Here is a 14,316-nt window from a genome sequence, read left to right as displayed (position 1 = left end):
TGAAAAATATTTTTGTATAAATTTTATAATGATGATTTGAGTTAGTCAATTAAAAAATCCATATCACATTTTAATAATTATAGCTTCTGCCATCGTAAGTTATCTTCTGTGGTCATTATTTCTATGTTCTATCAAGTCCACTTTTCCTGGGACAAATTTTGTAGATCTACATTTTGTTAAGAAGATTTATTTGTTTTTTCCATCAAGTTTTAGTCAATAAGTAGTTTCACAGTGTGCAATTTAGCTGCTGTCAGTGTTATTTTTTTCTCTTGATTATGTGGTAGGTACGAATCTTACTCCACAAACTTAGGGGAGTAAGAAATGACATATTACTTTATTCAATTTAAATCAAATTAAGTCCTGGTCATTATTTATGTTCCTTCCCTTACAAAGGACGTGGGGTCTTAGGCAAGAAAAATATTTAGGGCATCCCCTTCCTGTGCTCAGTGGATACCAGCAGACTCCTGTCTACCACGTGCTGCCCTTCCTTCACCTGCAGAGAACAGGCCACACACACATCCCAAGCCCCAGGCCTTCCTGGTTCTGGGAATCTCCTCTCTTTCACTGCCCTCAAAGGTGCTGGCCTTCTTTCTTCCTCCCCTCAACACCCCTGTCCCCCACCCCGCTCGGAATCCTTTCATGGCCTTTCCAGAAAACAGCCTCCCAGACTGTCTTGGGTGAGAAGCAGACAAATTTCTCTTCCCCTCAATTCATCTATTTAAGGATTAGAATATTTCAAGGTAAGTTTAGGAGAAAGCAAAATGCCTAGAAGAGAATATGACAGCTGGAAGGGATGGAGTTGGTCTGGGAGCACAGATTTCTCATTCCCTTTGAAGTCAGTTTTGATGGACAAAGGATGGTTGTCCACAATATGTAAAGACTTACTAAAATTAGAGAAAAAAAGAAGTGACCCTGCTTAAGACCACAGTGAGAGCTGACTAGTGGGTACACAGGTGGTTGTTATTCTGTCCTCAGAGCTTTTACATTGCTTCATTAACAACAATGTAGCAGGCCCTCCGTAGTTGGGCAGAGCCCTGGTCTTTGAGGGGTGTCCTGGTTTCCAGGCTTTTCCCTCCGGGAGGTTTTCCTGCCTCTGTCTTGCTCTCTCTGCACTGTTTTGTTTAAAGTGTATTCTCTGAGAAGCGCTAAGATTGCTCCATCCTGAGACAACTTCTTCTCACCTGATCTTGCCACTCTGCTCCATTCATCCCTGTCATCCACAAGTGTCTTTTGCCAATCTTTCTGGAGCTTTCCTTTTTCATAAGGAACCAAAAGAATACAGTCGTAAATGAACAAAACAAAATGCAAAGTCCTTGTCTCTGTACAGAGCTTAAGGGTTAAAGAGATATCTACATTAGACTCTCAGAACAACCCTGTGAGGTGTGTGTGTGTGTGTGTATCTGCATTTTTTTCCTGCATTTTTCAGAAAGGTGAAATGACTTGCCCAAGGTCACACAGCTTGGGGTGATGCAAAGATGAAGGGAGGGGGAATGGAATTAAATTCTGTCAGCTCCTTAGTCTCTGCCAGCTGCATCCCACTACCTCTCAACCCCGTACTCCATTAAAAATTACTATCACAGGGGACTTCCCTGGTGGCACAGTAGTTAAGAATCTGCCTGCCAATGCAGGGGACGTGGGTTCAATCCCTGGCCCGGGAAGATCCCACATGCTGTGGAGCAACTAAGCCCATGCGCCACAACTACTGAGCCTACGCTCTAGAGCCTGCAAGCCACAATTACTGAGCCCATGTGCCATGACTACTGAAGCCCGCACGCCTGTGCTCCGCAACAAGAGAAGCCACCACAGTGAGAAGCTCGCGCAACTAGAGAAAGCCTGCAAGCAGCACCGAAGACCCCACACGACCAAAAATAAATAAGTAAAATAAATTTATTAAAAAAAATTACCATCACAGATACAACCCCGTCTTTGTCATCCCTTCCCATGTACTCTTTTTTTTATAAATTTATTTATATTTATTTATTTATTTATTTATTTATTTATTTTATTGGCTGTGTTGGGTCTTCTTTGCTGCACACAGGCTTTCTCTAGTTGTGGTGAGCGGGGGCTACTCTTCGTGGTGGTGCGCGGGCTTCTCATTGCAGTGGCCTCTTCTTGTTTCAGAGCACAGGCTCTAGGTGCATGGGCTTCAGTAGTTGTGGCACATGGGCTCAATAGTTGTGGCTCACAGGCTCTAGAGCTCAGGCTCAATAGTTGTGGCACACAGGCTTAGTTGCTCTGTGGCATGTGGGATCTTCCTGGGGCAGGGATTGAACCCATGTCCCCTGCATTGGCAGGTGGATTCTTACCCACTGTGCCACCTAGGAAGTCCCCCCATGTACTCTTATAGTTCTACCCCACCTACTTGAGAGGGAGGTTCTTATCCTGGGGCCTGAGAGTCCAAGGAGAGAACTTGGGGTGGGGGTCTGTGATCTTGGATGGGAAGGTTACATTTTTATATTCATTAATATTTACAGAAACTTAGGGTGTCTTTCCATTTTGAACATAGGTAACAAACCACAGTAGAATTAACACGACCTGAGACTTTGTCACCAACAGAAATCACACGTTTCCATAGCACATCACGGTTGTTGCAGATATCTTGAAATATTGTTTCTGTTCATTAATACTTTGAATTTGTGGCAGTTATTAAATGGGAAGTGAGATCCTGTTATTTAACTTATTAATAAACATATATACAACTGACCAAATTTTAAAATATTTTGATTATATTTCAATATAAATGGTTTCTTTTGTAATCTTATGTATTTTATGTTATGCACTTAAAATCATTGTTTTGAGAGGGGTTCATAGGCTTCACCAGCCTACCTAAAGGGTCCATGGTACAAAGAAGGTTGAGAACCCCTGACTTAAGTTTTCCTGAACTCAAGGGGTGCTTCTTCTGCCCTCTACAGGGCCCTTCACTGCCTGCTGAGTTCTTCCTTCACAGAAGAATTCAAGGGTCTCTGCTGTGGTAAACTTTCCCAAGGGACCTCAGTCCAAAATGGAATTTGATGACTAGAGTGTCAGTGACCCCTGTCTTGCCCCAGCCCCCATTCCCATCCCTGAGTAGCCACTTCAGGAGGGTCTGTGCAAGGTAGTCTATTTCTTTGGCAATGCAAGGGGCTTGCTTTGCTTGTGATCTTTGACCCAACTCAGAAGCTGGAGGGGAGGCCTTGCTGAAGCTCCAGAGAGCCCTGACTACCTTGGGGCACAGCACAGAGCTGAGGAGAGGACCCGTCTCTCCTCTTCCTTTTTTTTTTTTTTTTGTCTGCATTGGGTCTTCATTGCTCCTTACATGTGGTCTTTTCCCTAGTTGTGGCGAGTGAGGGCTACTCTTCGTTGCAGTGTGCGGGCTTCTCAATGTGGTGGCTTCTCTTGTTCTGGAGCACGGGCTCTAGGCACGTGGGCTTCAGTAGTTGCAGCATGCAGGCTCAGTAGTGCGGTACATGGGCTCAGTAGTTGTGGCTCGCCGGCTCAGTAGCTCAGGGCTCAGTAGTTGTGGCTCGAGGGCTTAGTTTCTCTGTGACATGTGGAATCTTCCCGGACCAGGGATCGAACTGTGTCTCCTGCATTGGCAGGCGGATTCTTAACCACTGCACCACCAGGGAAGTCCCCCATCTCTCCTCTTCTGAGTGGAATCTGTTGCTTTCCTGGAACCTCAGGCTGAGCTAAGGGGACATCAACACAGGGCACAGGGGAGCTGGGCCAGGGTTGAGCTAGCATGGGGGTTATATAAGAAAGTTTTTGGTTTCCCTAGACCATGAACTTCACGAAATCGTGTCCGTTTTGGCTCACAACTCAGAACCCAGAATCCAGTATGGTATTTGGCAAATGGTAGGTATTCAGGAAAAGCTTGATGAATGAATAAATGAATGCATCTGTGGGGGTGGGTGGTTGGAGTGGCTTTGTAGGGACACAAGGTCTTGTGCAATGTGACTTAATTTATATTCATTCACTTGACAAATATTACTGTGTGATTACTATGTGGCTGGCACTGTTACTGTGCTGGGGATATAGCTGTATACAAAACAGACAGACATCCTGGCCCTCATGAAACTTACAGTGTCTTGAGAAGAATCTGCAGGTGGCAACACTGTCCTTACACTTGACCTCTTGGCCTGGGTTAGGTGTTCCCTCTAGGCTCCTACAGTCCCTCGCTTTTTTCTACCATGACACAGATCACACTGGGATGTAACTGTCTGTCAGCAGATTCCCCTAGACTGTGAGCTCCTTGGGGACAAGGCCATGTTCAGTTCACCCTGGGGTCCCTGGCACCAACAAAGGATCTGGGGTCAGTACCTTAAACTGAATGAACAATGAATAAATATCCAACATGGTCCACCTTCTTCCACAGGGGTCCATAGACCCCAGCTGGAGGAACCTCAGCTTTTCTGGGAATCGAAGCCCTTTGTTCTTACCTTTTTTATGGAAGGCTTACCCACCTTCTAGATGAAGTGAAAATTGGTGACCCTTTCCCTCCCCCTTCCCCATCATCTGTATGTAACTCAAAAAAAAAAAAAAAAAAAAAAGGAAGAAACAAGGGGGAAGGAAGAAACAAGGGGAAAGAAAGAAAGCAGAGAAAGAGAGAGAGAGGAAGGAAGAAAGGAAGGAAAGGAGGAAGGGAGGGAGGAAGAAAGGATGGAAGGAAGGAAGGAAAGATCTCTCTTGCTCTCTGGACAAAGCAAAGTTATGAAACTTCTAGGTCAGGCACTGAGTTTTCCATGAACTAACTCGTTTCACCCTATAGGGAGATGTTTGTCACATCTTACAATAGAAGACTTGGAGGTCCACTGAGGAGAAATGAGTTTCCCAATGTCATAGCCTCTAAGTGACTGAGCTGGGTTATGAACCCAGGTCTAGCCTCCTCATATCTGTACATTTTGTATGACACCAGAGTTCTTCACACTGATTTGAGGTATGAGCCATCCTCTCACAACTGTGAGAGGATAAATTTTGATTGTTTTAAGCCAGGGCAAGGGCAAGGCAAGAACTAAGAGTGCAAGAATGATTAAGAAGAGAAAAGGCACAGATTCAAAGACAATGGATCAATTTTAACATCAATTTTCCATAGCTGCTGACAGAGATGACAGATTAAGTGAAACTGAGAAACATTTCCTGAAATAGGCTCCTCTGAATCTATTTGGGGGACTTAAGATATTTACCAATTACTTGATTATGTGGGTTTCCAGCTTAATTGGTGTGTTAGTTTCCTAGTGCTGTCTTAACAAATTGCTACAAACTGGGTGGCTTAAAAGCATAGAAATTTATTCTCTCACAGTTGTGGAGGCCAGAAATCTGAAATCAAGGTGTTGGCAGGGCTGGTTCCATCTGGAGACTCTGAAGGAGAATCCCTCCGGGCCTCTCTCCCAGCTTCTGGTGGCTGCCAGGGAGCCTCAGCATGCCTTGGCTTGGGGCTGCTTGCCTATCTCTGCCTCTGTCCTCACATGGCCTTCCTCTTGGTATCTCTGTGTCTCACATCTCCTCTCCTTTCTCTTATAAAGACATCACTCATTGCATTTAGGGTCCACCTAAATCCAGAACTAATCTCATCCTGCCTTCTTAACTGCCAAGACATTCCTGACAAATGAGGCCACACTCACAGGTATGCACATATGGGGGTTAGGACTGGGATATACTTTTTTGGGAGACACAATTCACAATTCAACCCACTATAATTGGTATGCTTTTTTTGGGGGGAAGGGTTAAGTTTATGAACTTGAGCAGCTTTCTGTGAAAGATTCTCCTAAATGTAAACTTTCCTCCAAATTCTCTTCTAACCTTTATCAGTAACAACCCTCACCTCTGTCCACTTTTCATAGCTTGTAAAGCATCTGATACCTTAATTAACTCTTTTATCTACCCTGGGAGTTCTGCAAGGTCAGCCATTTTCCAGATATGGAAGCAGGTGCAGGAGGGGAGGGAACTTGAGGACACCCAATTCTGGCTGAAGCGGCATTTGAAGCCAGGATGTCAAGGCTCTTTCCTCACTGCTGCTGCTGTGCTGGAGCTTTGGTGGCTGTAATCAGTTCTTGCAGATTCATTTGTGACTGACTTGTGCCCTAAATTTTATTTAATGTGCACTTTTCCCTTGTCATTAATTTTTTCAGCTTTATTGAGGTATTTCCCTTGTCATTTTAATTGATTATCTATAGCATCTATATACTTGTCATGTTAATTGATTGATTAATTCATTAATTCAAACACCATTTACAGAAGCCTTACCTGTGAGAAGCTTCAGGCTGAACTGAGCTCTGTGCCACAGAGATGAACGGGACCTTGGTCCTTGTCCTCGAGGGCAGTAAATTGACAATGAACATCCAGTGTGAGCCGGCTGTGGGAGCTGAGTGGGCTTCTAACCTAACTGGGGGGTCAGGAGAGGCTTCCTGATGTCTGAATTAGGTCTTAAAGGATAGGTTGGATGCAATCCTATCCCTTTACTATTGGCTATTAGAGTTAAATATTAGGATGGGCATTTGAAATTCATCTATTGAATGTCAGGAGTGTGCTATTAGTTTTCTAGCACTCTTCCAAGCTGGCATAACAGGTTTATATATCAGCCTTCATCACAAATGGCAGAAACTTCCATTTGCCTAGTGTTAGGTCATTTATAAAAGATTTTCACACTCCTGGTCTCATTTGCTGTCACAGAAATCTCTTTGAAAATGCTTTGTTTATATACACATATTTCTCTTGTTTTGAGACCTAGTCAAACTCAAACATCTTAATTTTCCAACAAGATGAAGTGCAGGGACTTCCCTGGTGATCCAGTGGTTAAGACTCTGCCCTCCCAGTGCAGGGGTCACAGGTCCAATCCCTGGTCGGGGAACAAAGATCCCACATGTCGTGTGGTTTGGCCAAGAAAACCAAAAAACCAAAAAACCAGACAAACAAGATGGAGTGCAAAAGTTTTAAAATTAGGTAACTTTGGAACTTTTAATCATTCACATTGCACTGAGAATTAAACCAAGGCCTGGCTTCTCATCCTAACTTGGCCAACATCTCCCTCTCTCTGGGTATTAATTTCCTCTACTCTAAAATGGGCATGCGAAGGAAATTTAGGCTGTAGGATTAAATGAGAGTGGATCTTAGACACCAGCACAGCACCTGGCTCATTAAAGACTGGTTCTCCTAACATGGTCTCTAACATCCATTTTCCTGCAATTCTGAGGCATTCTTAAAGTAATATGTCAGCCCACACTTGTGTGCCAAGGCTCCTAAAGAGGTGCTTTGAGAGAAAGAGAGAGCTCAAAGCCAGCTCATTAACATAGCTGGGACAAAACCATTTCATAGTCTGAGTTAATCAGATAGTAACAGGCAAAGGATAGTGTTTTGATACAGTCATTTTTTTTTTTTTTTTACTGAGTTTTTGGTTTTATTTTGGTTTCAATACCAAGCATAATTACATAGTTATTCAGAATTCGAGGTGTGTTACTTGTTTATTTAACAATGATACAGTCATTTTGTCCCTGAGTTTGTTTTGGTTGGGTTGCAGAAAAAAAAATTGGACGGGTAGAAATAAGCAACACAAAATAAGACTGACAATGGCTAAAACTACACGTGGTAAAAATTTCTTATGGATGGAAAAGCAAACTGAATAATCCCATCTTTGTTGGTAACATTAAACATTGCAAAGTTGACCCCTGGGAAAATTCCACTTGGTAGAAATAATCAACACAAAATAATACTGACAATGGCTCAAATTGCTCCCAAGAAAAGGAGGACTTGATGGAAATAATGACTACAAATTTCATGACAGCTGAAGCAATAATCAGTAAAAATCGATAAAGATAAAAGATAACTGATGAATCAAATCTTGTAAAGTTAATAGAGAAAAGAATTTATCTTTATGAAATTTCACTGCAGAAAAAAATCTAGGAAAGTCAAATTGTTTAACTGTGCTATATAGAAAATCTATCAAGCAATTAAACTGGTTTCATAGAGTGAATTCCTTAAATACTTTAATAAATTCATTAATAATAATTAATTATATTTTAATAATTCTGAGTAAAAAGTTTACATGCCAAGACTTAGATGCGGGGATTTGGAGAGAGAATTCTCAAATTAGATGAAGGGTTGGACTGTAAGTGGCAATTTACAGTCTTCAAAGCACTTTCATAACCATTGTTTTATTGGATTCTCCTAATAACATTACGACGAGGTGACAGGCCAGGAATCTTCCTTCCATTTTACAGACATAATATGAAGTTCAGAAAAAAAAAAAAAAATTAAGGTAAGTACTAAAGGTCACCCAGCATGTTCATGGCAAGGTCTAATTTAGAATCTGATTCCCAGATTCCTAGTCTGCTAAGCTTTCTCATACCTATTCCCTAGATCAGATATGCTTCACCCCCTGGACAAACCATCCCTTTTAATTTTGATTGCCCAGACCTCTCTGCCAGTTGGAGAAGTGGAGAAAAGGAGGAGGAGGAGTGAAGAGGGTTTAGAAGATGGAATGGCCAGTGCAACACTGAGAGAGGGGAAAGGACATAGCTCACATTTCATAGGCACATTTCTTATTCTCAGGAAAGGGAGCAGAGGGTCTAGGATTTTTTTTGGTGGGGGGAGCTGGAATTTTAAGGCTTGGGAGAATAGGATGAAAAATGAGGTAGTTTGAAAAAGACAGTGACTGATGTATTTGGGGAAAATGAGTCATAAGGCATAGGAGTGTAATTAGATTTAGGTGGGGTGAAGCTGCTGAAGAGATTGCAGCAAGACTATGGACCACATTAACCTTTGATTCAGCAACCTGGGCTTTCTCTGGTAGGCCTGTGCTTCTCCAGTGGGCTGGCAAGTAGAGCTCGAATGTTCTGGTGTTTTTTTGAAGAACGGTGAGGAATAATTACATAAAATCTAAAATGCCGTAATTGAATACAGGATTTATGTTAAGTCAGAGATCATCTGATACTATATTCTATATTCTAGAAGAGCTGCACACAGAAGAAGGAAACTTTTTCTTTGCTGTGCTTTGAGGGATCTTAGCTCCTGGACCAGGGATGGAAACTGTACCCCCTGCAGTGGAAGTTCGGGGTCTTAACCACTGGACTGCTAGGGAAGTCCTAGAAGGAAACAGTTTTTAAGTGGGAGACATTTATTCAGTCTGTACACAATGCTTTGTTTAAGTATTGCTTTGTAGACCCTTTACAGTAACTTTATTCCTCCCTCCTAAGTCCTCGTCTCCACAGTGATCTCTGGCCCACAGATGAGAAACCATTGCTAGAAGAATTGAGATACAAGGAAAATCAGTGTGCCTAAAATATATGTCCTTGGTAAGATAGCTTGAGTTTCAAGAATGAGTAGGAGAAAAGGAGGAAATGGGTGTGGAAAGACCAGAAGGAAAATTTGAGAAGAGACAATGAAAATTGAGAAAATCCTCCCTACTAACTTAATGTTCTTTTATGAATTGTAAGTGACCATCGTTTTCTGTATTTATTTATTTTTTAAATATTTATGTATTTGGCTACCCTGAGTCTTAGTTGCGGCAGGCGCGATCTCCATTGCATTGTTTGTATTTAAAATTTAACCAGCTCCTATTGATGGACATTTACGTTTACCCCACTCAGATAACAACCTTGTCCATTCATCTTTTCCAAATTGATTATATTTCTAAGGTAAATTCTTAAAAATAAAGGAGCTGGGTCAAGAGGTATGCTTTTTTTTAATATTTGGGTTCAAGCTGCCAAATCGTCTACCGTTTTGCAGGGAGACCAGGAGGAAGCTGCTGTATTAATTCTGGTGCGAGACAGTGGCAACGGGTATTGCGAAGAACATACAGACTCCCACGTGATCTAGCCAATCTAGGCCTGTTCTCGGTGGGTTGGCATATTTCCTTCCCCTTTTCCTCGCTTTCACTTCTTTTTCTTAACATGGAGGAAGAACTGAGAACTGCATCTCCCAGCATCCCGCAGCGACCGCACTCCCTGGGAACTGTAGTACCGGGTCGGAGAAGGGTCCGGAAGGAGAGCGAGAGGCTGTGGGGCACGCTGGGAACTGTAGTCCAGCGGGAAGTGGTGGTGGAGATATGTGTGGGTGTGTATGCGCGCGCAAAGAGGTTGGCGACGTCTTTAACGTCGTTCCTTGGGGATAGGGCCGCTAGGTGGCCTAACTTCCCTCCTATGTGGTCTTTGAGTCTACAAAAGCCTCCCGCGGATGGTTGGCTTTATTCCATTGTCTGAGACCGGGGAGGGAGCGGTCCCTCCGCGTCGGGCGCGCAGCTGGAGGCTCCGGCTGCGCGCGGGCCGTAGTGAGGCATGCCGGGAGTTGTGGTCCCGGCGAGCTGAGGCTATGGGACGTGTCGCGGCGCTGCGCCGGCTCCTCCTTCCCCGCCCTTCTCAGCGGTCCCCCGCCCCTTCCCTCAGCCTCCTCCTCCCTCGCCCGCAGCCTAGCGTCCCCTCCCCCCACCCGTCGGGCTCCTCGGCAGCTACTGCAGAGGATTCAGAGCCGAGTCGCTGAGGAGGAGGAGGCTCCCGGTCCCTGCGCGCCATCCGCCACCTTACTGGACACGGGCGAGGGAGCGAGAGCGTCGCCGCTGAAGCCTTCTGAGAAGACAAGGGCATCGCCGTTTCGGCCGCCGCCGCCGTTTTCGCCTGCGGCAGCTCGCCGGTGAGGAGATCCCCCCCCCCCACCACCCCGTTCCGCTCTCCCTGAGCCTGGGCCGGTGGTACTGGGGAGGATGAGAGTGGGGGCTGCGGAGCCCCTTCGCGGATTGGGGGAAGGGGGTTGAGGTCGCGATGGAACGACGGGCTGGCAGGGGAGACTTGTCCAGGCGCGGGCTGGGGGTGGGGTGAGGGTGGGACACAAGCAGGTTGGGGGGCGGGGGGGAGCGACAAGGGAAGGGGACTTTTAATTGAAACGACCTGGGACGGGAGCGTAGGGTTGGGGTGGAATTTGGCTGGTTTTGGGCGAAATGGATGAGACTGGAGTGGGATGGCTTTTAATGGGGGAGGGGACTGAATGAGGGTGGTGGATTTGGGGTTGGCCTGGAGCAATTGACAGCTTGGGATCTGGGCCGGGTTGCGGAGTAAGGGGTTGATTTTAACAGAGAGTGCGGTTGCAGGGTTAGATAGGACCCTGGGGGGTGGCTAGTTCAGGAGGGTGGAATTTGGGGTGGACCTAGCGCAGGCTGATAGAGGTGGTAGGACCCGGGGATGAGGGGCTTGGCAGGGGTTGAGACCTGAGCCTGAAGTGCGCGCTTGCCATCGGGGGGTGGTGGAATTTGTTGGGATTTTATGGAATAGCGTGGGTTAGGAGAGCAAAGGAGGTAGAATTGGGGTTTTCCTGGGGAGTGCTTATGGAGGTTGGAATAGGAGCTGGTGGGGGTGGGACTTTCAATGAGGGGAGTGTGAGGGTGAGCTGGCAAGAGGAGGTAAATTAGAAGTTAGGCCCAAAATGGGCGGACAAGGATTGAAATTGGGAGGGAGGTGGGGGAGGGAGCACAGTGGGATGGGGTTTAGAGTGATCTTAGAACCACTGGTGGCTCCCTGGGTACTGGGTGAAGGCAGAGGGCACAGAAGATGCTTCTGGGCTGGACTCACTGAAAGAATAGTGGCAGGTGGTGAACAAGGTTGGGGGATGGTGTCTTGAAGAAAATGTCCCTTGGCCAAGGTGGCAGAGGGAATTTTGGAGAAAGAATGTCTGAGATGAACTGGTAGGACTGGAGAAGTGGTTGCTGATAGTGAGGTAGCAGATGGAGCTAATTAAGGAGTGGGAAACCTGAGGTTGTTGGTATGGAGGGGGCAGGGAGGTTGGAGAGGGGCAGTGAGCAGGGAAGAGATGGGTTGGGTGATTTTGGAGAGGAAGGATTGGGTTGGCCTGCAAGAGGCACGAGAGGGTTGGGGGTTGGACTTAAATGGATAGCTTTGGAGGCTATGATTGGGGGACTCTGCAGGGAGTAGAGAAGGTACATTAAAGACTTTTCTAGAGGACTCCTTAAGCTGTTAGTTTTTGTTTCATTTGTATTAGTATCATATTTGGAAGTAAACCAACACAAAGGGTAAAGTTGAGAAGGGCTTCAGTTAAGGTAGAATTGAGGAGGGGAAAGTATCTTATATTATTCATGTATCATAAAAAGAAAGTCGGGGGGAAAAAACCCACTCCCATAACTGAAGGTGAAGAAGATGGAACGTGATAGATATCTTTCTGTTTGATGTCTTTGCCTTCCCCTTTCTGCTCTCCCCAGGTGCATTTAAGAATTACTCCTGGAATTTGGTATTAAATAGATTTGATGAGCTTGAGGTAGTTAAGGGAGCATTCCTTGCTTGAGAACTGATGATTGAGACTGAAAAATATGAGACTGAATTTATTTCCTAGTGAGGCAATGTGCATGTATTCAGAAAGAGCTTAGGCCTTTTTTTCCCTCCTCTTAAAATTGATTGCTTGAAGACTCCATTTATTGGTGTCCTGGTTTGCAAGGCAATTAGGCCCATCATTGTATTGCAGGCTAATAATCCTGAGATGAATCTTGGCACCACCGCTTTATGTAAACAGAGAGAAGACAGGAAATATGGAAATGTCATAAATATTCATTGGTAAGATGGTTTGGTATTGATGGAGTTTTTCATTTGATTCTCTTTTGACATTACTCGATAAGATTTAAAATAATTGGACTATATTTCTGTAGATTGAATTTTCTTCTAAAGGGATTCAGGTGGTTAGAATTCTGTGAGGTGTGGATAAAAATATATAGAATCATTTTTATTTTTTTAGAAGATGTAAGCATATTGTGTTAACTACAAAAACAATACCTCTATCTCTTCATCAGAAATTTTATTTAAAGCTTAATGATATGCTCATTCTCTTGACAGAATAGTGATGCTGAAAGGTAGAGAGGGGTGTTAATGGAGGAAACATCTTTAGGGAAATAGTTTTGTGGACTTAATTGCATTAACTATGTTTTGTTAAACATGAAGTGGCTGTTGATTAGAGCTCAGACTGGGAAAAAATGGGGAGGGATGTAAAGAGGGATGTAAGGCACCAACAGGATCAAAATAATTCTATTTTTGTTCAAACTTCAGAATTCAGCTTGTGAATTTCCTTGGCTTTCACAATTGAGCACATAAAAATACCCGATATTAAGAATCTTTTTTTTTTGTAGTTCCAAAATGGGCAGAATGATCGAAGGTTGGACTTATTCTCGGAATTGAAAATGTTTTGTTATGAGGAAGCTTTCCGTAGTGCAATAAAAATCAGGTTTGAGCAGTTACCCGTAATTTGATGAGAGTGTAATTTAACTAATGCAAGCGTTTCTCCTCATAACTTTACTCTGGGGTCCAGACGTTGCTTTTGTGGATATGCAGGCTTGATCTAGGGGTGGGATATTTATATTAAAGCCCTAGCTTTTGAGAGCTCAAAATGGAAAGTAATCACTTGGGAGAAATGTCTTGGATTTTTTTTTTTCTCCCTGCACAGCTGTGTTCACCTGTGCAGTAGAAACGTATATAAAGTGTTTTACTATCTTTACCTCATTTGATTTTCCCAGTATTCTGGTGAGAAGGGGAGAACAGTGGAGGTATTGGTAGACAGGTACCTTGGTAGAATGAATAGCTTGTGAATTTAGAGGCTTAGAGTCCTGGGTTCAAATCCCCATTCTACCACTTGATAGCTGAGTGATTTTAGTAAAGTCATTAAAAACCTTTCATATTTGGTGGTAATGGTTGCATAACATTGTGAATGTACTTGCTTCCACTAAATTGTACAATTAAATACAGTTAAAATTGTAAAAAAAAAAAACCTTCGCACTTCACAAGGCTGTCAGGGGAATGAATCAGTTCATGTCCTGAAATAACTTTATGTTCTGAAAACACTGTACATGTGTGAAATATTTGTTCAATATTTATTTATTTACTTATTGCCTACTAAGTGCCAGAGGAAATGAAAATGAACAAAAAACAGTTGTCAAGGAGCTTTCAGTGTCATAGGAGAGATAGATGATTTGAATGTAATGAGAAAAGTGAGGCAAAGAGTGTGGGTTCTGAAGTCTCTCCACTGTTTACTACTGGCAATGTGACCTTGAGCACAATGGTTTCATCTGCAAAATGGGTGCAAGAGAACTAATCTCATAGGGTTGTTTTGAAGATTAAACAAAATAATCCATGGAAAGCATTTAATACAGTGTGTTACATAGTACACATTAAAAAATAGTTGCTGTTACTAGATATGAAAAGACTAGAATGTGAATAGCCTTATGTGTCCTACCATTGAGTTCTTGGTATTATGATGTTCTACTATTTATTAAGGAGGTATTACTTTGTATTACTCTCTCACAGTTTATCTGCATATTTGTGTGTTGGTACTATAGTCTAGGAACTTTAAACAGTAAAG

At 43.7% G+C, this 14,316-nt stretch overlaps 1 protein-coding gene across 1 annotated transcript in view; it reads left to right on the top strand.

Moving 5' to 3' along the window:
• Window positions 1-10,381: 10,381 nt before the first annotated feature.
• FAM168A (family with sequence similarity 168 member A) overlaps window positions 10,382-14,316 on the top strand; it is a 199,146-nt gene continuing 195,211 nt past the window's right edge. The window contains exon 1 of the mRNA XM_057748280.1: window positions 10,382-10,599. The gene's annotated coding sequence lies outside the window, so the exon portion shown is untranslated. The remainder of the gene's footprint in view (window positions 10,600-14,316) is intronic.

The sequence above is a fragment of the Hippopotamus amphibius genome, chromosome 9 (genome assembly GCF_030028045.1).
Source record: "Hippopotamus amphibius kiboko isolate mHipAmp2 chromosome 9, mHipAmp2.hap2, whole genome shotgun sequence".
Lineage (NCBI taxonomy): Eukaryota > Metazoa > Chordata > Mammalia > Artiodactyla > Hippopotamidae > Hippopotamus > Hippopotamus amphibius.
Note: the sequence above shows the minus strand (reverse complement) of the source record. Positions and strands in the feature narration are given on the sequence as shown.